The 27,501-nt window shown below is 33.7% G+C and overlaps 1 long non-coding RNA gene across 5 annotated transcripts in view; it reads right to left on the bottom strand.

The window, feature by feature from the left end:
* Positions 1-6,999: 6,999 nt before the first annotated feature.
* LOC143232716 (uncharacterized) overlaps positions 7,000-27,501 on the bottom strand; it is a 33,266-nt gene continuing 12,764 nt past the window's right edge. For 3 of the 5 annotated variants that reach the window (XR_013017697.1, XR_013017693.1, XR_013017694.1), the window contains exon 3: positions 13,247-14,016. This is a non-coding gene — a long non-coding RNA (uncharacterized LOC143232716). Of the gene's footprint in view, positions 7,806-8,746; positions 9,039-13,246; positions 14,017-27,501 lie in introns of those variants that run through there. The other 2 variants (XR_013017696.1, XR_013017695.1) reach the window with 2 other exon arrangements.

Here is a 27,501-nt window from a genome sequence, read left to right as displayed (position 1 = left end):
TGCAAAATATTTTCCATTCAAGATAGTAATTAGCGGATTTCAAAATTATATTTTATATTCAAGATACATTTGTGGCATTACTTGATATAGTCTAGCCATTAAGCGATTACGTTAGTATCAGTATCACAACTGGACTGTTCTGGGCCTAATACCAAAAAGAAACAAACAAGAAACTATGCACATTAATATTACTGAGTTAAAAAAAAAACTAATTAACACCTTGTGATTACAATGTGCGAGTAATCACAAAGAAAAGATGTTTTAGATCTTTCACACGAATATTAAAAAAATTAGATAAAATGTAGAATTTCATGGAGATATGTAACAATGTTTGAAGATCGTAACCAAAAACATGACAAGAAAACTTACGAGTAAGAGGAAAAGACTAGAAGAATATGGGAGAAAAATATAACGGATGTAATTTAACATGAAGAAACATAAAACATATAAGCTTTATAAACAGGGATAGAAGACACTACAACTTCAGATGTAAATTATTTCAATACAGTGAAGTTTGGGAATACTAATATTACTGTCATCAAGTTCACAATGTATTACTAAAAAGTATCTCTAAATGTGACGAGGAAAAGGTGTAGTTTTGTTTTATTAAGATTGTTAATACCATTCTTAATTTTCTACGTTAGGTAGAGAAATGTGAGGGACAATGTAAATATCCTAAAACAAAGAATAACCCATTTGCCAGTACAATAAAAAACAAGTGATACTTGTGTATTGACTTAATAGGTCACTACACCCTCAATTAAATCTTTTATAAGCAAGTGTTACAGGTGGATAACAACACCCTTCACACACTGCTACATCTTCGTGAATATAGTTTTGTATTTACAATTAGGGTAAAAGAATGATATTTTAATGAAAAAATGCTATATGATTATTTTTTTTCAAATCAATGGATAAAATAAACAGTGAAATATCTAGCTTTTTGACTGCCTGAAAACAAAACGTATAAAATCCGAAATGTTTGGAATTTGTTGTCAAAAGTTATTTTGGAATTTATAAATAGGAAAGTCTTAAGCATTTCAAATAACTAAACCAAGTGGAATGTCAAGTGTCGTATGAAACATTCAGTCATTACATAATGATTGTTAATAGACAGATTAAGGCTGTACAGAGTCGTTTATACCAAAATACCAGAATTCAGATTATTTTGTTCATAATTCCATACTTTCTTTATGTATGTTTCTCCGCCCCCGCGAGTGTAGCGGTAAGTCTACGGATTCACAACGCTAAAATCAGGGGTTCAATTCCCCTCGGTGGGCTCAGCAGATAGCTCAATGTGGCTCTGCTATAAGAAAACACACACACACGCACACGTGTGTTTCTAACACGACTGGTGTTGTTATTCGTGAGAGGTTCTTTAAGTCACATATTATTTATTACTCCACAGGAGTTTTACCGACTAACATATACTGCTCTCAAGGAATCTCAATATTTACTTCATATTATGAGGATCTGCTAACATTAGACACAAACACTCGTGACCTTATGGTAATAGTTATGTTATCTCACCCAGATGATAAAAGGAAAATGTGATTTACTTCCTTATTAAGTCCATGAGCTTAGTGAAAAGAAGGCTTTGGTTCTGTTCATGAGGTACAATGAGAGTTGTCCACACACTGATTAGTTTCTCTAAAAAGGGTCCACATGTTGTAACTACTCACATCACTTACAGTAGTGTGTTGTCAGTAAGTTAGTCAGTAGACACCAAAATGACGTCACATAAGGGATACTTAACGTTGTGTATCATGAGAAAAATTGTGGACTCCGCAGGCTACAAATCAATATAACATATGAATTTCCAAATAAGAAATGAAAATATTTGTTACTCTTAATTTTGCTTTTAGTTACCCTTAAAAATGAACACTTTTGAGATGAAGTTACATTTAGTTAATGACTTATTCTACATGACTCTTTTAATATATGTTGTTTTAGAGTTATGAATTACATACTTACGGTAGTTACAAGTTTTCATAACTATAGTTAACATTGTGCAATATTACATCTCTAGGGTGAGTTATTCCTGCAGTTATATTTTAATAGAATTATTGTCTTAAATTACTCTTACAGGCTGTGTAAAGAAAGATTATTGTCTTATTGACAGGTGTAGTTGTGGTGATGAAATTTAAATAATCCGATAGTTAGTAATAGATAACGTCTGAGAAAGTTCTGCAACTTTAAGAGTTCATGTTTTAGTAGTAAATTAATACCGACATCGTGTTCACTGATGTATAACCGAGACAGACCAATCTACTCGTTCAGTGGTTGTAAGTTAAAAGTCATTTTTTTCGTATATTTGTGCAAACCTACACAAACTGGAGTTCTCTGTGCCAGCCATCTCAAATTTAAAGGTCAGGGAAGTCAGCTAGCTAATCAACAGCAGTCATCGCTAACTCTAAGACTACTGTAATAGAACAGTGAGATTTATTAATTAGTGATAACAAGAAAACCCATTTGTACAGGGTGGCCCGTAAGTCCCTACCCTTCCATATATCTTCTGTATCCAGTGTATCTATGTGCTGTCACCAGTATTCTTGTGCTCATGTACGCTCTTCAAGTGAAAATGAGCTTACATCGGCCATATTTCTCTGAAAAAAAAAAATTATAATACATGCGTAATTGAATATAACATATGGATGAGTAGGGTCTTACGGGCCACCCTGTAGAGAAAAATATATATGTAAAAACGGCTGGTTTGGGTTTAGAAAATTTTTTTATGTAGAGGAGCGAACAACGTTTCCACCTTCTTCAGTCATCGTCCGAACCTTTGTGAACGTGATGATGGCCGAAGAAGGTCGAAACGTTGTTCGCTCCTCTACATAAAATATTTTCTCAACCCAAACCAGCCGTGTTTACATATATAGTGAAATGATAAACCGAAAGCCTCAAAATGTTCTGGTTATTTTTTTATGAATTTCTTAACGGTAGCAGGACCCCGTAACGACAGTTCGACACGTTAAGCACAATGTTATACTGTGCTTTTAGTGACCTGTCATTTCTCTATTTGTGGGAACATGAGCGTGTGACTTGTTTTAATTAATTTCTAAAGTAGAGACTATAGCCATAATACTGGTCTATAATATCTCCCTTAGATCATTTTACTTATATTTATATATTACGTGTTTTTACAAATCTGAATTAGTCATAATCAATTGAGAAATAATAATGATATTATGCCGAATTATACGCATTTGGATGACAGCCCAGAAAACCTGTAGAAACAGGTTAGAATTAATAAATATATCTAATTCAACAATTACCGCACGTGCAATAGTTCAAAAACTGTTGTTAAGTGTCACTGTATCATAGCAACTTAACCGTAATAATTCGAATCGTGAGTAAAGTTCGAAATAAAACCTGAGAAGTGTTAGTAAAAGAAAATAGCGATATTAAATTAAGTAAAAGTAAACACAAAACAAATATGACCAAGAATATTTGTACAAACAAACAGGATAAAGCAAATTGATTTATATTTTACAAAATTCTCTAAAAGGAATTCGCCGGTAAAAATATGCCTTAGATTTTGTAAGCAGTTGCTGACTTGGGTTCAAGTCAAAAGACTTAAAACAACTAATTTAACAAATTAATGTAATAAAACCTTCTCATCATAATATTCTTATAATCTCGGAAAACGTTTTAAGTTTATCCATTAAACACAAAATGGTTGTTACTTCCAAACAAGAAATGAAAATATTTGTTACTCTTAATTTTGCTTTTAGTTACCCTTAAAAATGAACACTTTTGGGATGGAGTTACATGTAGTTAATGACTTATTCTTCATGGCTCTTTTAATAAGTCGGGAGGTATATCTTTTTAGGGTTCGCGGGCCAGAGGGGTTGTGGTAAAATTAAGTTGGGATGCATACGTGATCAGGATACAACATCACTAATTTATTTCTCATAAAAGCACATATTGAAAATATATTAGGTGCATGATCGTCTTTTTCTAGCATTAGTTTTTCTGACAAAATTACACTTAATTCAGGTTCAAAGTTCAAAAGTGACTGCCAATGCTCATCAGTTAAGGCTGATCTGTAACTAGATTTCACATACTTCATCTTTGAAAATGACTTCACAGAAATAGGTAGTGTCAAAAACTGAAATGAATCCACAAGCATAGTTTTTAAATGAACATATTGATCGCTTGAAAGACATTTATAGAACTCTTTTCAGTTTCCCTTCTACGTATTTGTCCTTTAACTTATTGTAGGATTGCAGATCAATCACTTCCATTTGAACTTCAGGTGGCAGTTCAACAATAACACAATCAAATGGGGTTTCGAAGATCCTTATTTCTATTGTGCTCCCATCAAAATCAGAAACGCTCCTTCAACCGTAGTTTCAGGTCAAAAAGGAGATATTGTACAAACTTGCGTGGGAATGGAGATCCCGCTTCTTGCTTGAACTTTTCACAATATGGAAAGTGTGTGAAGCAACCCCTCATCAACTGGGACTCAAAAGTATTAGTTATCGTCGAAATGCTTTCACCTAGGTGTACATATCATAAAGAAGCGCGGTTTCGTCTTATAGTCTAAGATTAAATTCATTCAGGTACATGGTAAAAAACAAAAAAAGCCAATGACTTTGGAAATTGACGACTGAGGGCGGTTCTTTTCATTTAAGAAAATTTTTATCTCAGTTCTAAGCTGAAAAAATCGCGAAATAACCTTCCCACAGCTAAATCATCGAACTGAAGTGTGGTAGGACAAGTCGGAATATGTTTCTCCTATTTCCGCCAAAGATTTACGGAATTGATGATGGTCGAGTCCACGAGAGCGAACGAAATTCGCTGTTGAAACTACAAGTTCCATGACAGATCCAGATATGTTCCACACAGTGCTTACTGATGAATAGTGAAGTGAAGAACCATGGGCTTGGAATAACCCGCACTTTCAACAGCTTTGTAATTTGACCAACTAAACCTGTTCCTGCACCACACATATTTTACCATTATCTGTTGTAACACATTCCATCCGTTTTCATTCCAGGTTGTACTGAGTTAGAGATTTTTCGACCGCTGAAAATGTCCTCACCTGTAGTTGTTCTATGCATACTGTGCACAGAAACTAATTCTTCAGCCACTTCAAAATTAATCTTGATTCCGTGAATAAGCAACTACAACTGTGAAGTGTCGGGCACATCTGTTAACTCGTCAAGTGTTATGGAAAAGCACTCATACTATTTGCCCTTGTTTCTCAGCAGAGAGAAAGTATTGCTTCCAATGTCCTCGACTCAACGAGCAACTGTATTCGCCGAAAGGCTAATAATCTTAAATAAGTCTACTTTTTCTGGGCATATTTCTCTGGTTGCTTCAATCATACATAATCTAATTAGCTCACCATTGGTAAATGGTTTTCCTCGCTTGGCAAACAGGTGTCACTCGGAAACTTGCTCTTCTTGCAGCTTTATTCTTCTCTTTCTGCAGCTTTCTTCTCTTAAATACAAACTGTTGTAACGATAAGTTATGTTTCAAGGTTTCGAATTTGTCTGAACGTAGATTTCCCGTGAACTGAGAATAGTTTTATGAGTGCTTGGTTTGGTAATGTCTACAAATGTTGTATTCTTTTAGCACTGTTGTATTCTCGTTGCATATTAAGGACAACGTTTTGTTATGTGATTCAACAACGAAGTTGTCTACACACCATTGTTCTTTAAAAACATGACATTCAGAGTCAACTTTTCTCTTCTTCCCTTGCCCTGACATAATAACTAGGAATAGCTCTGAACTCGAGCATACGAGGACTGTTCAAAAAATACGCGGACTGACGTCATAAAACAAAATGTACTTTATTTAGAAGTTACAGGTCTGGGACTCCTTCAAAGTACTCTCCTCCCCAACGCACACACTTATCCCAACGGTGTTTCCACTTGTTGAAACAGTCCTGGTACGCTTCTTTTGTAATGTCCTCCAGCTCCTTCGTCGCATTTGCCTTAATCTCGGGAATCGTCTCAAATCTTCTTCCTTTCAAGGGTCTTTTCAGTTTGGGGAACAAGAAAAAATCGTAAGGAGCAAGGTCAAGTGAGTAGGGGGTGGGGTGGGGAAGAACAGTGATCGAGTGTTTGGCCAAACACTCACGAGTTCTGAGGGCTGAATTTCGCAGCAACGCAGTGCATCTTCAATTTTTCGGTCAAAATCTCGTAACAAGATCCAACTGATATCCCACACTCTTCAGCAAGCTCCCTGACAGTCAGACGTCGATTTGCCCGCACCAGGGTGTTGATTTTGTCGACGTGTGGGTCGTCAGTTGACGTGGAAGGACGTCCAGGACGCTCATCATCTTCAATGGATTGTCAATCATCCTTAAAACGTTCATGTTACTTGAAACATGCCGTACGCTTCATAGTGACATCAACGTAAGCCGTGTTAAGCATAGCAAAAGTTTCAGTCGCAGATTTTCCAAGTTTAACACAAAATTTCACAGCAAGTCGTTGCTCCTTCAGGTCATTTATTCTGAAATCCGCCAAACGAAAAAATCGCACTTCACTTAAAACCGCGTAGCTAATACACAAATGAAGATATTTGCAATCGGGAAATGGCGTCGTAATCAGCTGATCTGTGCGAACCTAGCGACATCAAGCGGATTCCCCTGGAACCAACTGGAGCCGCGCAATTCAAACAGTCCGCGTATTTTTTGAACAGCCCTCGTAAAGTAAACAGCAACATTCACTGACACTTACTGAGGTACACGGGGCAGGCGTGGGAGGAAACACGCTACTTCAGAACACTGGGATCGATAAGTGAAATGACGCAATACTAAGTAATATATATATAATCAAAAATGAAGATTACAATATGATATAATTTTGTTACTTGAATGAACTATCGGCGGGCCGTATCGCAACAAGATTGGCTTTTGCTCAATTACATTTTTTTTTCATAAAATTAAACAATTATATTATTACTTTAATAAACTGTTGGCGGGCCAGAAAAACCGAAGTCGCTGGCCTGGTCTAATCCAATGGAATGTTTGTGAATAAATAACTTATACCAAAACTAACCACTAAAAATTCATTTCAAACATATAGAAGTAACAAAATAAGTCCAAAACAGTAAATTCATTATACGTTAATGAATTTAAGAATAGGTTTGTTTGTTTATGAATTTCGCACAAAGCTACTCGAGGGCTATCTGTGCTAGCCGTCCCTAAGTTAGCAGTGTAAGACTGGCGGGAAGGCAGCTAGTCATCACCACCTACCGCCATTAAGAATAGGTACATGGAATTTGACTGTTTTATAACTGTGCGTTCCACTTGCAGAAGGTACAGGGCGTAATGGATGATTCTGTTCATGGATGTTAGGGAGTCCATACATTGTATTATCATTGATACAAGATGGTGATTGATAAGGATATAATTTGTTGAACGCACTGTCTGTAATGTTTTAGTTTGTTTGTTTTATATTTTTAAAATCCCTAAGAAAGCGTTAATGTCAAAGATTGACATTGGTCTATTTTTGCTGCTAGTAACTTTACAGATTTTTATAATTTTCGTATTATGCAAATGCTCGTGACGAGCAGTTTTTCATTCTCACATCTAAAAATTAAACACACTAAATGTATAAAGTCTAACCAGGTAATGATATTCTTTAAAACAGTCTTGCTCCTGTGAACTTTGTTGTGAGATAGCTTTTATGCCGGTGTTTCTACTTGAATCCATCCAGCAGACGTTTATGCCACTTTCTTTAGTTTGAAGTTAGATTTCTCTAGTGAATGGAAAGATTATAATGCACTTTTACCGTATCTTCGAACCAATACATTGTCCACAAATTTTCCGGTAGGAAAACGCAGTTCTATACGAAAAAAAAAAAAAAAAAATTCTTTCAATTTTATCCTTGGTGGAATTGGCAGAAAATTCTTTAACATGTGTATGTAATCATTGCCATAAAATGTCTCAACGTTGCCCATTTGACATCGTTATTTTATTACTATTACGTCTGCTCAAAGTCTTAACTACTTTGAAGCGAAACGTATAAGAGATTAGGCTATTGCTGTAAATATAGTTATTGACATATATGTTTCATACCTGTTTCTATAACCTTTTTCTTGCACACATATATGCACCAATACACTCCTTGATAAATAATATAAACATGGTATCTCCAGATGCAGTTCAACTTCAAAATTGTTCCAAACACAAATTCTAAACTTAGCAAGTTTCCAGATAAATGAATATTAATTAATTTAATTCTTGCGGTAATACCTTAGAGTGCATTTTTTATAAGTATAAACTTTTCGCTTTTTGGAGAAAATTAATACTGATAAAAATAAATTAAATTAAAACAAAATCAAAAGGAAGGATCAATTAAAACAGTAAATCTGAGCTTCTGATTAATTATACCAGTTTTTTATAACCAAAAACAAGCTGAAACAAAAATAAATAAAAACAAAAACATCCACATTATAACTTGTACCCTGGGATCCTTTAAATTAGTGCAGCGTTTTTATCTGCATCTCACATTTCTGAAATAAATGTTTTCCTTACTTGCATAGTGCGACAGTACCACTAACAGCACTGCGCAGGAAAGGTTCCGCTGTTTAATATTATGGACAAAAGACATTATGTGTATAAAAAGTGTTTAGCTATATCAAAAAAGATGAAAAGGAACTACTAAATGTTAATTATACCCATTGTTTGTTTTTCCCATGTGATTAAAGTTATAGATAACCTTTTGACTGTGATGAGAAGAATTAACTACTTAAAGTAACTGAATAACTATAAAATACGAGTGTGTATTATACACACTTGTATGGTTTTTTTTATTTCGCGCAAAGCTACACAAAAGCTATCTGCGCTAGCCGTCCTTAATTTAGCAGTGTAAGACTAGATGGAAGGCAGCTAATCATCATCACCCACCGCCAACTCTTTGGCTACTCTTTTACCAACGAATAGTGGGATTGACCGCAACATTATAACACTCCCACGGCTGAAAGAGCGAGCATGTTTGGTGTGACGGGGATTTGAACCTGCGACCCTCAGATTACGAGTCGAACTCATTAACCACCTGGCCATCCCGGGCCCTTAACTGTAAAAAAACAAAACAAACTATTAAATAAAATAGTTAGGAAGTGAAGAATTACTTTCAATTAGATATATAGTTTCTGTAAACATACGTTAATGTTGTATCAGTATGTGTTTGTTTTGGATTTCGCGCAATGCTACACGAGAACTATCTGCGCTATCCATCCCTAATTTAGCAGTGTAAGACTAGAAAAAAGGCAGCTAGTCATCACCACCCACCGATCCTAGCCATATATTATTCTCCTTCCAAAGATATTGACATTAACTTTTCATAAAAATGTGCGGATCATAATCCGAAACCAATTATTGTAGGAAACTAATTTCTCACACACAGAACTAAAAGGATACAAAAACACGCGTAGAGGGTCAATTGTTAGAAATTTTCTTTCCATAAACATGTATCTAACAAACGACCACACACTTACATGCTTTTCTGTTGCCAACGGATCCTACGATGTACAATTTCATCATAGCTCCCAAGTCAACAGCAAACAGAATCTCTGACTTCAGTGTTCACGACGAAATCACCAGTGACCACTTTCCAATTTCTGTATGATTCACACGCGCTATCCCCAAGCGATGCACGTGACACCCTCAGTGTACATGAACACTAAAACTGACTGTCACAGATAGCTAAAACGAACTAACTCACTTTGCAACACGCGACCCGACCATCAAAACACAGATCAATAGAACAAACGCAAAAATTAAACAAGTTAAAACAGTAAAAGAAATAAGTTGGCTGAACTTTTGCAGAAACTTCGAAAAGCTAAGAAAAACCCAAAGGAGTTTTGGAAAAAAATTATGAGCACTTCCTGGGACAAAAACACAAACTACGTACTCCAACGCATCACACACAACACAATCGCTAGGACGGACTCAGAGAAAGCCGACTATTACAAATCCTCCTTTAGCGACCTAAACTCTGCTGACTTTGACATACAACACCAACAACATGCTAACGACTACATACATACAAATCAATCTTCCTTCACACCACAATTCCCCAGTAACACTCTAAACAGCCATTCCAGTTCACCAATTCAATTAATAGAAAAATCAACACCACTGACCTCAAAATTAACATTAAAAACTTGGAAAAACACTTCCCCCGAACATGATCAAATACCTAATATTATTCTTAAAAAAGGCTCCAATCTCCTATTACGGCATCTCACAAACATCATTAACCTCTCACTAACAATAGGTTATTACCCCGACACTTGGGAAAAAGCTATTATCACAACTATACCCAAGAAACAAACAAACAGGACTAATCCTGACAACTTCCGTCCCATCAGCCTGTTAAGCTGTCTTGGTAAACTGACGGAGAAAATAATTTCAAATCGCCTCCTTCATTTCTGAAAAGCCCACCCATAGTACAGCGGTATGTCTACAGATTTACAACGCTAAAATTAGGGGTTCGATTCCCCTTGGTGGACTCAGCAGATAGCCCGATGTGGCTTTGCTGTATGAAAACACACATTTCTGAAAAAGAAAATAACATCCTCCCAGAATCTCAAAACGTTTCTAAGAAAAAATAGACAAACAACAGATCTCCTCACACGACTCACGGAATCAGTTTACAAAGCATTCAATAACAGTCAGGTAACCATATGCATATTTGTAGTGTTAAAAAAGCATTTGACAATATCTGGCATAATGTCATCAAGTATAAATTAAACAACTTCAAAGTAAATCAAACTATTATCAGATAGATATGAAACTTCTTTACAGATAGATCAGCTCAAGTAAAAGTCAACAAGTCTTTATGAAAATCTTTCAAAATCACTGCGGGAGTGCCCCAAGGATCCGTCCTCTCGCCACTCCTTTACATTATTTTCGATAGTGACATACCATTCCCTAGTCTAACTTACAATTCACTATGCTGACGACATTGCATTTCTAGAAACTTGCTAATGGCTGTGTCTCGCGTTCAGAAATCACTAAATACTGTCGTGAGCTGGAGCAACAAGTGGAGAGGGGTATTAAACACCACACAAATACAAGTAATCATTTTTACAGGAAATTACAGAGGCAAAGAAAAACACAAGAAAAAGTAAACATCTCACTCGGCAACTCGCCTATTAACTCGCAAGCACATCACATTCGACTCCAGATTAACATGGAAAAAACATGTCAACAATACGCATTTATCCATCGAAAAACGCATTTCACATTTGTTGACCATAACTAGCAAGAACTCATTGTTCACCTGAAACCATCGTTAAAATATACAAGGCTTACATCTGCCCATTAATAAAATATGTGTGTCAAGTCACATACAACATGTCTAACAACACAGTACAGAAGATCCAAATAACAACAAAATATAATACTAAGAGCAGCAAACCGACTACCAAAATACACTCAGTAATCTACCCAGCCCACAAAAATACATGTATAAACATATATCCACCATATTTATAGTTATGTGTTTTATTGCGTGGTTTGTGATTGTTGTTTTTTTTATTTTTCAGCTCTGGGCACAGGACAGTTAGAATATTCGGCGCCTGTCCTTTGAAAGTGGGTTTTCTCGGAGCACTCCCCCTCCCCCACAACAAATTCTGAGGCACTTGGATTTATAGATCCCAGCCACTCCGTGGCCCTGACCACGGGACGTTCCACTGATTATTATGGAGTTATTATTATGCAGGTCTGCGGCTTGCTTTTTTTTTTCTGCTGGCGGGCTTCGGACTCGTCCACTTCCTTTTTGCCTCCTTTGTGTCGCTCTGCGTTCTCACCCGACATTTTCATACTGCCCCACCTCACTTCATTGCCTCAAACAAGCTAAATTAAAATACATGAAAACTCCCACGTACAGGTAAATAATCTTCCACAAGCGGGGACGAAGAGGAACTACAATGTTTCTGTTGGGGAGAGAATTCCTCAGACTTCTCTCTCTCCAAACTAAACCCCTACAAAGGTTTCGTTTCGTTATTTGCAGTGAAACAAAGTTCCACAGTGGTCTACCTATGCTCTGTCTACCAGGTAACGAAACCTAGCATCTAGCGTTGTAAGTTCGCAAACACGCGCTGTGCCAATTAAGGGCATGCAGCGTTTAATACAAGGAATGATCTTGATTGCGAAATGAAATAATTCAAATAAAGTACAAAATGTGTGTTACCATGCTTTTCAAAATTAAAAATTAATTATTCACGAACACCTTTTCTTCTAATATTAGACCTGGCATGGCCAAGCGCGTAAGGTGTGCGACTCGTAATCCGAGGGTCTCGGGTTCGCGCCCGCGTCGCGCCAAACATGCTCGCCCTCCCAGCCGTGGGGGTGTATAATGTTACGGTCAATCCCACTATTCGTTGGTAAAAGAGTAGCCCAAAAGTTGACGGTGGGTGGTGATGACTAGCTGCCTTTCCTCTAGTCTTACACTGCTAAATTAGGGATGGCTAGCACAGATAGCCCTCGAGTAGCTTTGTGCGAAATTCCCAAACAAACAAATCTTCTAATATCATATCGTAAAGTTGAGTTTGTACTTTTCAGTTTAGTGCAGATACCTGAATTTAAATCCTTACTGAACTAAAACCCATTATGATTTGGACAGTTAAAAAAAGGAAAGAAAAATTACAAGTTTACATCAATGGACTATGATATTTGGAAGTTAAAGTACATGCAGTTACATACACTACGACAACCGAGATTAGGAAAAGTATTTGTCTACATTTAATAAAAATGTAGTTTTATTCAAACTAAGAAAGCGAATTATCGCTGTTATATTTAAAACTATTGTGCTTTTCTTACTTTGTGGCAAAGAATGCCATAGAACACTCAAAATAATAATAATAGTTATAAAATAATCAAGGAACTCTTGCCCATTATTAATTGCATTGGAATTGCACTTAAATAAAAATTCGTGACTTTCATTTGTTTGTACAAAATGGAATAAATAAAAACTATTTTATAAATACATATTAATATGACATACGATTGCAAGTATGTTTTCTACATTAGGTTAATCCAGTGGTATAAACTTTCCCCGGAGGTTGTTTCTAATTGTTAGGACGTTTCTAATACGAGTATAACATGTTACCTATTGTAATTTATCTCAGACGAGTCACCGATTATATCGTATTACGTACGCTGCATATTCCGATTTCAAATGGCCGGACATTTTAATTTTAATTTAGAAGTTAATTAGATGTCAATATATATCAACTTTACCATATTTGCCAATAAAATTGATACACACAATTTTCTTTATTAACACAAATATATTTTAATATATGAACAACAATACAATTTATAAAAGCGGTTATTATCAATAGTTATTAGAAACTAGTATTTATATACAAAATGTTTACATACTAACGAACAATAGTCTTTTATCTCGGCTGGAACTGAATATTTTATCAAACGTCCAGGTCCAAGATGAGCAAATTAATTCTGAGTTCATATTGTTACATTTAGCTCTCACTTAGCTGTTTATTTTTGGTTAGCCTCACACTTCTTACAAGTTTACTTTTTACCAACCAAGATGTTTCATACAGTACAAAATCAATGCATATTACCCTTAGAAACAAACCGTGGTAGCACACACACAAAAACTTGTCCCTCTTGGAAACTGTAGTAATATAAATCAAAAACACTTGTTCCCCTTCGAAAATAAGTGTAGTAACATAAGACAAAAATTACTTCTTAGAAGTGAACAGTAGTAATACAAACCTGAGTTTCAAAGATTTTAGTACAAATCGTTCAGAAAATAATCCAACCACATCAATGGAATTGAAGAACCAGTCTCTTGAGAATAAGGTTTTTATTTCTGAGGCTTTAGTAATTCTTCATCTGTGTTCTCAGCCATGAATGGTGACTTTTGATCTTTAGCATAAAATGTTCTTGATGCTCATGTACCACGTTTTATTTTACAAAGACTTACACAAAATTGACTGTAGCAATCAGAGGAAAGTAACAGTGGTCATCAGGTTGCACAGTAGGCAACAATACAATGGAGCTGTTGGTTGTTCTGAAAACTGAAAATTTTGATAATTATCACTGAGATTTAGTTGGATATTAACAAACTTCTTTAAAAAAATTTTTTTAATTACCAAACAACAAATTATTTACAAGAAATAGATTATTGAAAAAAAGGGAAGGGAAGATAGAAGTAACTTTATATCTCAGAAGTGAATTACATCCTGTTGAGTTTGGGCATATTAAAGAATATAGCAAAAAGGCTGAGTCCATTTCATGTTCATGTCAGTGGAAAAGTGGATACAAGGGAAAACCTTGTAACTAGGTCAGAATTTGGAAGTTAATGAGAAATTGTATAATGAGATCAGTTTGCTATCTGAAAAAGATGTTATTATGGGAGATTTTAATTTCAGGGTGTTGGTTGAATGGGGAAATTTTGAGTCTGACAATCAGGGATATAGGGTTTCAGAACTTGTTCAAGATACTTCTATATCCCAATTGGTAAAATAACTTACAAGAAAAAAAGCTATATTATATTTGGTATTAGCAGTCATTTAATTACAAGCAACCATTTTACTGTATGTGAAATTGAAGTATAGTATATACAACCTAAAATCCTATTTGTCCTACCACTAAATACTGATATGGTAGCTGTAAAACTCCCTACATAGACCAGGCTTCTCATCATAAATACATGCCTTGGAATACATGGGAGTTTCTAACAGAAGTGGAGTTAAAATTAAAACTCCATTAACTTTCATATATATTCTCACAATGAAACATCATCATCACACCCCATTTTCACTGAAAACATTTCAGTAAGAACTTATGTATGTTCACACAATGTATGAATGTTCAAGTCTCAAAAGAATTTCAAACTTATTTCCCCTTGCAGTTTTTCTTTGTAAATCGAGAATTTCCTAACACCATTCATTGTATTTTTATATCAGTATAATACTAAAAATTGTTCAGTTTACTAATTTTATAAACTTACTGAAGACTGATAAATGTTTCTGAATTACACACATTCCAAAATGTTTACAACAGTTGCCATGACTCTACTATTCATTATCAGTTTTATTTCTATGTTTAAAAAAAAAAAAAAGAGTTTTTATTGCTAGAGCAGGAGAAAGCATTTTTATACAAGATGAACCTAATAAAACATATATATATCTATATATATATATATAAGACATACTTTTCAATACACCATGTTTAAATAATGTTTAAGACTTACACAAGTAAGTGTATGCTAAAGTGATATATATAATTATATATCACAGTGTTATGTCACAATGAAAGCTTGTTGGTTATTTAAACCAATAAGTTCCACTGTATATTCTGAAAATAAATTCTCAGCTCATACCAACCATTCAACTTGAGTATGTCTTGTACTCCACGTACTGATGACACAAACACAGTCAAACAAACCTTTAAAACAAACTGTGTGATAAGTAAATTTTTATAGTCTAACTTTTATTGTTGAGTCACAGAGATTGAAATAAATATCTTGGTATGGTAAGTGAACGTAACAAACCTGGAAATGTATTTTAGTTAATTATACTTGCAGGCATTCAATTAATTTAAACTTCCAAAGTATGATAATACAAAAAGTTGATTACTTGACAATGCAACAATTTTTTATTACACAAGTCAGTGAGTCACATACAACCACAGCTGATAACAAAAATAATATAATACTAGCCATTACAAAGTGCAACTGTCTTTTCTCTGCTCTAGAGGACTAGTATTTTGTAGAATACAATAAATTTCAGTTACACATGAATATACATTATTATAATTTACAAATATATCTTTAAATTTCAGTTACCTTAACTTAACAGTAAATAAAGAAATATAGAAAACAATAATCTTTTCTACTTACAAAATTTGTACTAACTTGCACAATCTGACAAATATTGTTGAATTTTACAAATGAAATATGTAAAGCAAAAATTTTTTTTTATATATGAATTTTGAAATAAAGAAAATCATGAATTACTATAACAAAACCTCAGAACTCCACTGTAATTAATCACTCTTACTAATGAATCTGTAATTAGGTCTAAATATATTTTTCAAATACTATTTCATCTTATGTTTCTCTCTGAGGCTGCAACAGAAAAGATATGTTTGCTCATGAATACAATTTCCAAAGGTTGAGAAATCATGCAGGAAAAATTATGAGCTTTTAATTGGTCATAAATACTTCTTAGAGCAAAGTAAGTATATGTAAATAAGCATTTCCAAAAACAGGAGAGATGGATGTAACAAACTTGTTTGATTCTCTTAATATAATATCTCAGAAAATAGGTTTTTATTTTATATTCTAGCTTGTAAATATTGGTAATTTCAATTTATATTTCTTAAAAAAACTATAAACTTTGTCTTTGGACATCACAAATATTTTAAACTAAAGAAGCATGCAGTATATCACATGACAAAGAAAAAAACACTATTTAGGAATTTGTTTTAATATTAATATTTAAATTAATTAAGTAGCTATTGTAGGTCTAACAAATATCAAGTTTTCGGTGTATATGACAGTATCAGCTAGAGGCACATTTACTCTAATTTAAAAAACTGTTTTCAAATACAACAAATAACTGCCTACAAGAAGATTTTCAAAGGTATTTTATACAAATATCTTTAGTAGTATGTATCAATGTAAAGATAAATTAAAATAATGTTACTTACAAATATAAATACTGTACCAAAAAGTGCTCGAATACATTACTTTTTACTTTATAATGTGCTTGTACCAATGTACACACACACATGGTGAAGTCCGTAATTGTACAGACTGATTCAGTGTCAAATATACAAGTCATATCCATAAAAATAGTTATTTTTCTTGAGACTTTATGAACTATTGTGAAATAATAGTTGTTGTTGTGGAATAGGTCACAAGGATTTTTAAGTTTAAAAGGAGTTACAAATTTTATGATAAATGTTGATAACTGTGGCATACTCAACACACAAAACAGTAATTGAAATTATAAATGTAAAGCTTTATAAAGTGATAAAAACCCTGTAACCCAAGTACTTTTAAAAGGTGGACCTCTCTTCTTCAGGAGCAAACTGGAAATCAAAATTAGTATTTTATATCAAGACTTCTTGAGCCTGCATTTAATAATAATGGTTGTTCATTATTTTGCTAAAGTTATTACAGTCTATCCCCATTTGTCTCTAAACCATAGTAATATGCAGAACTGTAATTATCTGTTACTTCTCATGAATAAAGAGTGTGCATATCATCAAAAGAAAGAATTAACATTCCTAGATTCAATAGTCAGATGACCACAGTAATAAGTAGAACTGTAAGCATCTACTGTTTCTCTTTGGTGAAATCTCTGCATGTGTGAACAAATAATTACCACATCTACATTCAACAAACAAATAATAACACCAGTATGCAGAAGTAAAAGAATCTATTGCTTAATGAATGCATGTTTTTCACATGAAAAAAAACAAAACACAACTACTTCCAACAATCAGTTTTATGTGATAGAAAACTTTAAAGATGTTATATTACTCATTAGTTTATTTTGTTCATTCTGCTAATAAATTAATGTGTTGTGTTTCATATGATTAACCTTCTTTTACATTATTTTTTTAAGATTTATGTATAAACTATCATTAAGATACTGAATTGACCTAACGTGAACCTGAGTAAACAGTATGGCTATGAAACATTTGTCTCTGATTGGTTGGTTTGGCATTTTATGGCGCAAAGCAACTAGGCTATCTGTGCCAAACATCTGGTAAAAAGTTAAAAATAAAATAAAATTGTTAAAATTCATAAAAAGGAATTAAGGTAAAATAAAACAAAGTTTAATTTTTGAATTCAAAATATAAATGGCATTAAATCCACTGTTTATATCCAGCTTACATCATTAACAGAGAAACTAAAGCAGTGCAAGTTGAAAAAGACTTTCTGTAGCACAATTTTAATTATTATAACTTGTCAGGATGACTAACAGGTGGTTCAAACATCAGTGTAAGATACCTGAAGGTGGCCCTTCCAGTCCTGGTTTTAAGTTATTTGATGTTACAGACATTTTATAATTTTAAACTGAACTAGTTGTACTTTAATTCTTAAAGGGGAAACACATTAAAAATGTATAATTTATAAATTTAAAACTTAAATACCATTAAAAAGGTTAATGGCCTTTAAAAAAATAAAAACATTTGTAAGGTGGACAGTGTTATCATTGCCAATAACAGTGACTAACATTATGGATAAACTATGGGACAAAACATGTTTAAAATGGTGTCGTTGTTGAGAGTCGTAACAACAGCAAGACAGTAAAATGTGGCTTATTGTGACCTGAGTGTCACACAGAAAACACATTGGTGCATCAGATGAAAGAAAACTAGTTAAAAAAACTGACAAATGCATAGTCAAGTTAAGAAAACTTCCTCTTTCCAATCTTTACTGAAGCAAGATAGCCAAAGTCCAATAGAGGGTTTGATTTGGAAAAGCTTGTTTTCACGTTGCTCATTCCAAGTCAAAAGTCAACTGGCATGGAGTCAAGCCTTGAATACAAGACCACAGTCCATGTATGGAACAGGTGCAGCGGTGATAGCGACAGAGCAGATAGACATAGCTGTGGTGTCAATGAGCTTGTTCCCACAAAGTCCAACATGGCGTGGTATCCAAAAGATCAGCATAGAAATAGATGTTAAAGAGAACTGGGTTATTTGGTTTTGAATATCAGTTAGAATAGGGTGGAAACTAACGTGAAGTGATTCTGGGGCTAGGAGATAACTAAGCGAGTCAGTTTAAATAGTACAATTCAAGTACTGCTTAGCTTCAATGTGATCCAAGGCAGGAGAAGTGGCATATGGTTCAGCAGTGAACACAAAAACTGTAGAGGGAATTCTGTGCACAACCACCTAACCACAACAAATCATGGTAGAACCCACAGAGTCACCTGATTTTGAATGATTCATATAAATGGGAATGGATGGATGGTACAAGAGATGTTCATCAATTAAAAGACAGTACTTCAAATCAAGAGTATCCACTTTTCTCAGATGACTTAAAGGAAGGTCACATTTGGGGATGGTAATAAGCCATGGTGGGATGGGCTGACCAGTGGATACAGCAATGTCATCCAAGGACAGACCCAATTCCTCCAACTGCACCTGGATACAAAGGCTGAAAGAAACAATGGCAGATTGTTTGTTCTGAAAAAGCATGACCCACTGAGGAAGGAAAACACAATTCTAGGTGGGATGCTGTGGTCAGGATTGAAGTTTTCAAACATACAGTAAAAATAGTTGCAAACATCGGAGGTGTAGTGAAGGTTTATGTGTACAAAATCTGGACAGGGAAAGTACAGAAATCCTCAGTGCAGAGCCAAAGCCCCTGATGATGAATAGGTTCCAGTATCATGGAGGCTGAGGTCCTGTCAGAGTCACAGACCAGAGACCAATAGTCCACTTTCAGTCAAATAAGAACATAATATATCCTTAGCACAGAACAATAATCTGCTCCACAAGTGGTGGAAGAAAGGACATGGAAAATGTTCAGTGCTCTTGTACATTTGACTCATAGCTGCTTGATATGTGCCATAGAGGTTAGCTTACAGTCAAAGATAAGCCCCAAGAACTTTGCCTCAGGGACCACAGGAAGCATAATTTCAATAACAAGTTCAAGATCGGAGTGAATACCCTGTTGGTAGCAAAAGTGCATGCAAAGTTAAAACTGTCTACTGTGGTCCACTTCAGTAAATAATTGAGGGCAGTCTGTAGCTGCTGCTCTATAAACTTCATGTTTGACAACTAACAAGAGATATGGAAGTTTGCAACATAGAGCCCATTTGCAACAGTAAGAGGGAGTTACTCAGTGATGGCATTAATCTTTATACTGAAAAGTGTGACACTCAAGACACACAGCTGTGAGGGACTCCAAGTTCCTGTAGGAAAGAACAGGAAAGTGTCAAACCCACACAAACTTTGAATCCCCTGCCCACTAAAAATGTTAAATAAAAAATGGGCAAATGGCCACACATCTCATATAAGTAGAGGTCTCGCGAAATTCCATACTTCCACATAGTATCACAAGCTTTCTCAAGGTCAAAGAATACTGACACAAGATGTTATCAGTTGAAAAGCTATATTGATATGAAATGTTTCTATTGCTCTTAGTGAATGAACTGCAGGTTACATATCATTACATTTTAAACCAAGAAAGATAATTTTATGTAGACAGCATCAAATTAACATCTCACTTTTCAATATTTGAAAAAACAATGACTAAATGTATTTCAATTATTTTGTAGTTAACAACAAATCTACACAATGGGCTGGCTATCTGTGCTACAATAACCAAACTTACCACTTTGTTGGAGAAGGGCAGTGAATGTATAAAGATGACTTTATAACTGTGTATTAAACAATTCTTCTAAACAGTTAAATCACAGTTAAGTGAAAAGCTATATTAGTATGTTTGTGATCTAGAATGTTCAATATTTATTTTTCTGAGTATCAAATGAAGAGTTTTGATTTTAAATAGTTCAAAAGTTATACTTTTGTTATTTAATGCAAATTAAATATAGAAAAAATATTCACCTACAGACAAAAACATTCAGTATATAAAATTGATTGGCTATGTATTTCATTTGTGAGGCTATGATAGGTATATATATATATATTTCTTTTATCACAAACAGTTGATACAAGTATTTAAAATTAAGGTTGTTAGCCACAAACAATCAGTAAAATATGAAGCTAACTCACACTAAAAAGAAGAAATAAATATCTGATAATAGTTTCAATGTAAAATTTGGCCTTCACAAACTCAATTACCCACTCAGACCAATCCTTTCCAATATTGAAAAACTTACTAAATTTCTAGTTCCTAATTTAAACCCTCTCATGACTAATGCATATATTGTCAAATATTCTTTTTATTTTGCTTCTGCAATTCCTTAATTTCTGGACGCTGACCAATATATTATGACAAGCATGGACTGCTTTTTACTAACATTCTTTGAGAGAAAATAATACTGTTTTTCCAGTAATAGTAGACTAAGGGTTGGACTAAACAAACAATAACTTGCAGAACTATTAAACATAGCTTTAAAATAAAACCGGTTTTCTTTAATGGTCAGTTGTATGATCATATAGATGGTGATGTGATGGATTCACCACTAGGACCATTACAGCTAATATTTGTCATTTGTCATCATGAACATATTTGGCTGAAAAGTCCTTCTGACATTACATTCCCACCCTACAAAATGTATATAGAAATACACATTTTTACTCTTTTATAACCATGAACATTATTGACAAATTCACTAATTACTTAAATCTCTTAACATCCTTATCCAAAGATCTCCTATAACACTAAAAATCAAAACAAATTTTCTTACCTTGAAAAACAATTTAGCACCTCTGTGTACAGAAAGAAAACTTCTACTGTTTACATATACACTTCAAAACTTAAACATGGTCTTAAGTCTTATTCACAGAGTCTACTCAGTTTTCTTGGATTACGTCTCTGTTCATAGTGAATTAATTTTTCTTTAGACCACCTCAAATACAAATGGGTATCCTTCATCATTAGGGAGCTAAGAAAGGAACTAGGAATAAGAGCTGTGAAAATAATGCATTGAGGAGTGAAGATGGACTTAACTTTGAAAATAAACACTTGATTCCAGTCACTTACTAATGATGAGAGGGAGCAAGTAAGGGAAACAGATGGAATAATATGTATAAATGATTGGGAAATTATAGTCATAGGTGAATCTAGTTAAGCACATAGATTATAGTACTATGTGGAATAAATAAAGTGAAAGAATATGTTTATGTTATCCAGGAGCAGGGGTACAGGGTGTAAGTGATAGAATTAGAAATAGTTAAGGGTACTAGTAGCAATGCACATTATGAGGCATGTGTTAGGGATAATGATGTGTGGAAAGATGGATCTGAAGAGCTTATTGGTAAGTATAAAATACTGATAAGATCACATTTGAGGTAAGAGTTCATAGTTTGATTTTGTCAGATAACTTGCCAAGAATAAATTGTGGGAATGAAAGACTAAGTAGGTCATTAGGGTTGAATGCCAGGCTTAGATCAATGTGCAGTGATAAGCAAACAGGTTCGTTAGATTTTTGAGTAATTTAATGGAAACATTAATCTTTTTTTTTGAATTGATGACACACACTGAAACAAAGTAAGGGCTATTAACTCAGGTGTGGTGGTAGATTTATTAAACTAGGTCTAGACAGAAGTGAGGGTAATCATGTTAGTAAAATAGGAAATATAAGTGACAGGAAAATATGAATACATTTTAAAATATATGAATAATTGTTCCTATTGTAATGCTAGGAGTATTAGAAATGAAATTGATTAATTCAAAGCAGTTCTGAAAATTGAGAATTTTGATAGTACAGTATGAGCATCTCTGAGATTTAGTTGGATATTAACAATTGGCTACAAACAATTTAGAAGAGATAGAGTACTGAAAAACGATGGAGAAATAGTTTTATATGTGTGGGGAATGAATTTCATTCTATTGAGTTAGAGCATGTTAAAGAATATAGTAATAGGTTTGAGTCAGTTTGGGTTAGTGTTAGTGGGCATAAAAAAAGCCTTGTAATTGGGATTTCTTATAGACCATCAGGTCTAAATTTGAAAGTCGGTGAAAACTGTGCAGTGAGATTAGATTGGAAGCTGAAAAAATGTTGTATTATGGGAGATTTTAATTTCAGGGGTATTGACTGGAAAAATTTTGAGTCTGAGAATGAGGGAAAGGTTTTCAAAAATTGTTCAAGATACTTTAATACAAAAACTGGTGAAGGAACCTACAAGAGAGGAAGCTATATTAGATTTCATATCAGCATCTGAAGTGAAGGTAATACAGAGCATTGTGGTTGGAGAGCATTTAAGTACAAGCAACTGTTTCATTGTTAGGTTTGGGATTTTACTATGTGTATAATTGAAGAAGTACAGGGTGGCCCGTAAGTCCCTACCCATCCACATTGTGTCTAAACAACGTTATAATACTAATGATGAGTTGAAGGCATTTGTTACCATGGCATTTGGAACAATAACCCCTGCTATGTTGAGGAAAATGTCTCACAGAACATGGCATTGCATAATATCATGCAGCGAGAATGAAAGACAGCACACAGATACACTAGATACATAAGATATATGGATGGGTAGGGATGTACAGGCCACCCTGTATATTAGACAGAACTGTACAACCACAATAATAAAGAACCACCTTTTCTTTTCTTTAACGAATTGCAGGTATATCATGTGAATAAGGAATTAACACATACAGATGCAACAATCAAGTAAACATAGTAATATATGAAACTGTAAGATCCTGTTGTTTCTGTTTAATAAAATATACATATCATCTGAATAAAGAATTAACACAACTAGGTCCAACAATCAGCCTTTTTTGAAACAAAACCTCAAAAAAGTATTACTACTGCAGCTTCATAACACTTGAATAATGTTATGTTATTACTACTTTATTTAGTTCATTTTGCTAATAAAATATTCTCTTTCATATGATTAACCTTGTTTTATATTGTTTTTTAAGATGTGCTTATAAATTATCATTAAAATACTGAACTAACATGTAAACCTGAATAAATAGTGTGGTTGTGATATATTTGTCTCTGAGGTGGTCTCAGTGATTTATGATAATATTATATTCTAGTTTCAGTGTCATTACCCATTTATTTAACTTTTCCTGTACACAAACACTATGTTATCACTGTTAACTGAAAGTAAGTAAGAATTTTGCTGAACTGACATACCTAAAATATTTTGTTGAATTAATTTAATAAAGTTAATATCTTCTCTGATGTATTCAGTTTATTTTACACTAAGATAAAGAAAACAGACATACAGGCATATTAAACTGTAACAATGGAATAAAACCTACTCATTTGAAAACCTTTGATTACAGTTCTCACACAAATAAAGTGTTAGTTAAACTTAAAATGATAAACTGGCTATAATTCTTAGTCTAGTTCTTGAATTTTACCTCATTACTGAAATCACATCAAAAGTAACAGTGAGTATAAATATCCACTGTCAGGACTGTTTAGGAAAAGTTATGATTTGACAACCCTACAGATACAACTATAGTATAGAGACGTTGGGATGTTTCAATACTAGTTTAAAAAAAAATTGTTAATGTTACATCATATAATAAATTATTTTTCATTTTGTAATGTTAATAAAGATTTTACACTTGTATGGGCTCATTTCATAAAAAGGCTTACATAACAATTAAAATGAATAACTTGAAATATGAAGAAGACTTTAAAATCACAAAAAGTAATTTAAATATTTAAGTTTTGATGAACTTTTATCAGAACATGCTTGCAACAACTGAAATTAACATTATCAGAAATCATCATGTCATATGAATTAATTTGTGAGACCAAGACAATCCAGAAAGAAGTTTGTAGCAAGTCATGACGTTTTCTGAGAAGCGAGACTAGACAAACACAGAATGAGTATCAAATTCTGTCTTTGTAAACTAGGTAAGAGTAAGCAACATAATAAAGTAGTATCTCTGTCTGGAAATGAGGTCAACAGTATGTTAGTTTATCCAGATAAGGCTTCCAGTTGTACCTCCTGACTAACCTTGACCATACTCAAGCATCTGGAAAATACATGTAACCATGTTATTCCATGCAAAAATGTTGGGCCATGTTGCTAGACACAAAGTATCTTTGAATTTCTGTTTCATTCAATTGTTAAAAATGCTGCTTAAAAACCATTGCCATCCAAAGTAAGATGGATTATGGAAGGACAACAGAGAGAAGTTTTGTTCTTTGAACATGATACCCTCAAGTCCATGCCTTTTACAACAACAATTACGCTACAGGGTTGTTGTCAAGTTTTCATGATCATTAGGAGAAGCATAACCTCACGTGGCGACATGGCCTGTAACAAACGCAGGGAAGTTCCAAAAGCATTTTGATATAACGTATAATTCAAAATGGCTTTGAAAATTTTTATATTGCATTAAATGCAGATAAACAAAAACTTAAACTCTTACAAATTTATACATATGATATTCACCTAAATATAAACAAACTGCTCCCAAAAAATACCTGCAAACATGTCAGATTTATTGATGCAACATATTCTTAGATCTAAATCTGCTCTACCAAACAAAACATTAACGTGTAAACAAGAAACAAACAAAAACAGCTGTCTAACAAATCCTTAAAAGATATAAAAGTTACTGGTATGAAACAATTATTATTTTAATTTCTTGTAGTTAAATATTTTTTACTGTGATGATAAAAAAGAAAATCCGTTAAGTATCATATTTTTAAAATATTTGTACGTACTCATATGGAGAATTACATGCAGATTCAGAAACACTAGCCATCTTTATCTCCTAATCGAGTGTTACATAGATTTTTATTACAAAAAAGAAAACAGTTTGACCAAAGATATGAAGGAGGTTAAAGGATATTTTAAGAAGTTGATTTTTATATACGTTTTACGTTTGTGTGAATGTTTTGGTATAGCAAAGTCACATCTGGCTAACTCTTATGTCATCTGAGGGGAATCGAAAACATGACTGTAGTATTGCAAATCCGAATACTTATTGTGTGATGAAGACCGGTTGTGTTGAGTCATATGCATTGGAGAATTATGTCTCTGCTTGTTAACCAACACGATCTTTCAGTAGCATATCAACAGTTGCATGAATCATATAATCTGTACGATAAAAATGGGCGAGTGGAAGCTAGAATTGTAGTATTAATAAGAATTTCACAGTAAATATTCGTTCATTTCAGGTATCTTAAGTTATTTCCTCTTGGAGGTATATAGTTGTCACTCACACAGAGGAACTCTTTAACTATTGTAGATTTTACAGACATACCAGCTGTGTAGGATGGTGCCTTGGTGTATAAAATAATGGAAATATTATTAAAGTTACACCAAGAAAATGGTCTGGTTTATTCATATGGTTGTGTGTTTTGGTTTCATTCGATCAACAATTCTATTCTAGTCTAAATGGTAGGAAAGGCAAAAGCAAACAAATTGAAATAAACACCGTGTTGCTGTATCTGTTCATTAATGTGAAACTTTTCTAGAAGTCTGTATTGCACAATCTTTTTTCAAGCATTTTAATTTTTTAGTATTCTATATCTTGCTAAAAAAAACTAGTACACCACACTATGTCTTTTAATGTGGTCGATTCACCCAACAGCAATAAAAATTGTATTCACGTATCATTTTCATTGTGTTCAGGAGTAGAATAGCAAGGAGTGTTAAAATATTAATTTTTGGCTCAATGTTTTAATCACAGGTAACAACTAAAGACACAGATAGTTATTTTAAAATGGCAAAATACAAAATCCAAGGGAAGAAAGACATAAATAATTGACAGTCAAATCCCATACTGTCCAGTCTGACAAGAGTAGTTTTCTGTTGCTGCCAAAAATAAATGTTGCACCATACTTTAGAGCCATGGGTGAATTATAATGATGACAGTCAAGTCCAACTGATCAATGAGGGTATCCATGAGTTTACTAATAACTGCCTTCCCTCAGTTCAAAATTAGGAACAGCTAGAGCAAATAGAGCTTGCATAGTTTTTTACATCGGCCCGGCACGGCCAGGATACTCAACCTGAAATTTAAGGGTCGCGGGGTAGAATTCTCATCACACCAAAACATGCTGACCCTTTCAGTCATGGGGCATTGTAATGTGATGGCCAGAGTTGGCAGTGGGTCGTGATGACTTACACTGCTAAATTAGGGATGGCTAGAGCAGATAGTCCTCGAGTAGCTTTGTGCGAAATTCAAAACAAATTAAACCAAAATAAACCATTCTTTAAATAGCAACCATTTTGTATTTAATGAAAGCACTTATAATGTTTGTCGAGATTATGGGAAGATTACGATGGTAAGGTTATATTACATTAATTTATTAACTTAGTTGTTTTCGGCCTTTTTTACTTGAACCCAAGACAGCAACTGCTTACAAAACCTAAGGCATATTTTTACCAGGTAATTCTTTATAGTGAATTTTATAAAATATAAATCAATTTGTTTTACCTTGTTTTGTTTGTATTAAGAATTCTAGATAAGGTTTGTTTCTTCTGTATTTACTTCCACTTAATTAATATCGATATTTTCTTTTACTAACACCTTTGAAGTTGTATTTCAAACTTTACTCACAATTCAAATTATTGTGTTATTTTTAGAATTCCATTAAGTTCCTATGATATAGTGATGCTAATTGATAGTTCTTGACCTATCAATTATTGCACGTTGTACGTGCGGTGGTTGTTAAATAAGATGTATTTATTAACCAATAATTCAGCTTTGGTAAGAATTTTAAAATAACCTTAATTTATTACCTTAAAATGTTTTTTGTTATTTTTTCATTGACATGTAAATCTTTACTTATTAAAATACAACGTCTCATATGTTTTGCTATTTCCTTTAATAATTTTTCTACACTACTCGTCCCCGACTGGGACAGCGGTAAGTTTACAAATTTACAACACTAAAATTAGGGATTCGATCTTGC

This window comes from Tachypleus tridentatus, chromosome 11, assembly GCF_004210375.1.
Source record: "Tachypleus tridentatus isolate NWPU-2018 chromosome 11, ASM421037v1, whole genome shotgun sequence".
NCBI classification, from domain to species: Eukaryota; Metazoa; Arthropoda; class Merostomata; order Xiphosura; family Limulidae; genus Tachypleus; species Tachypleus tridentatus.
Note: the sequence above shows the minus strand (reverse complement) of the source record. Positions and strands in the feature narration are given on the sequence as shown.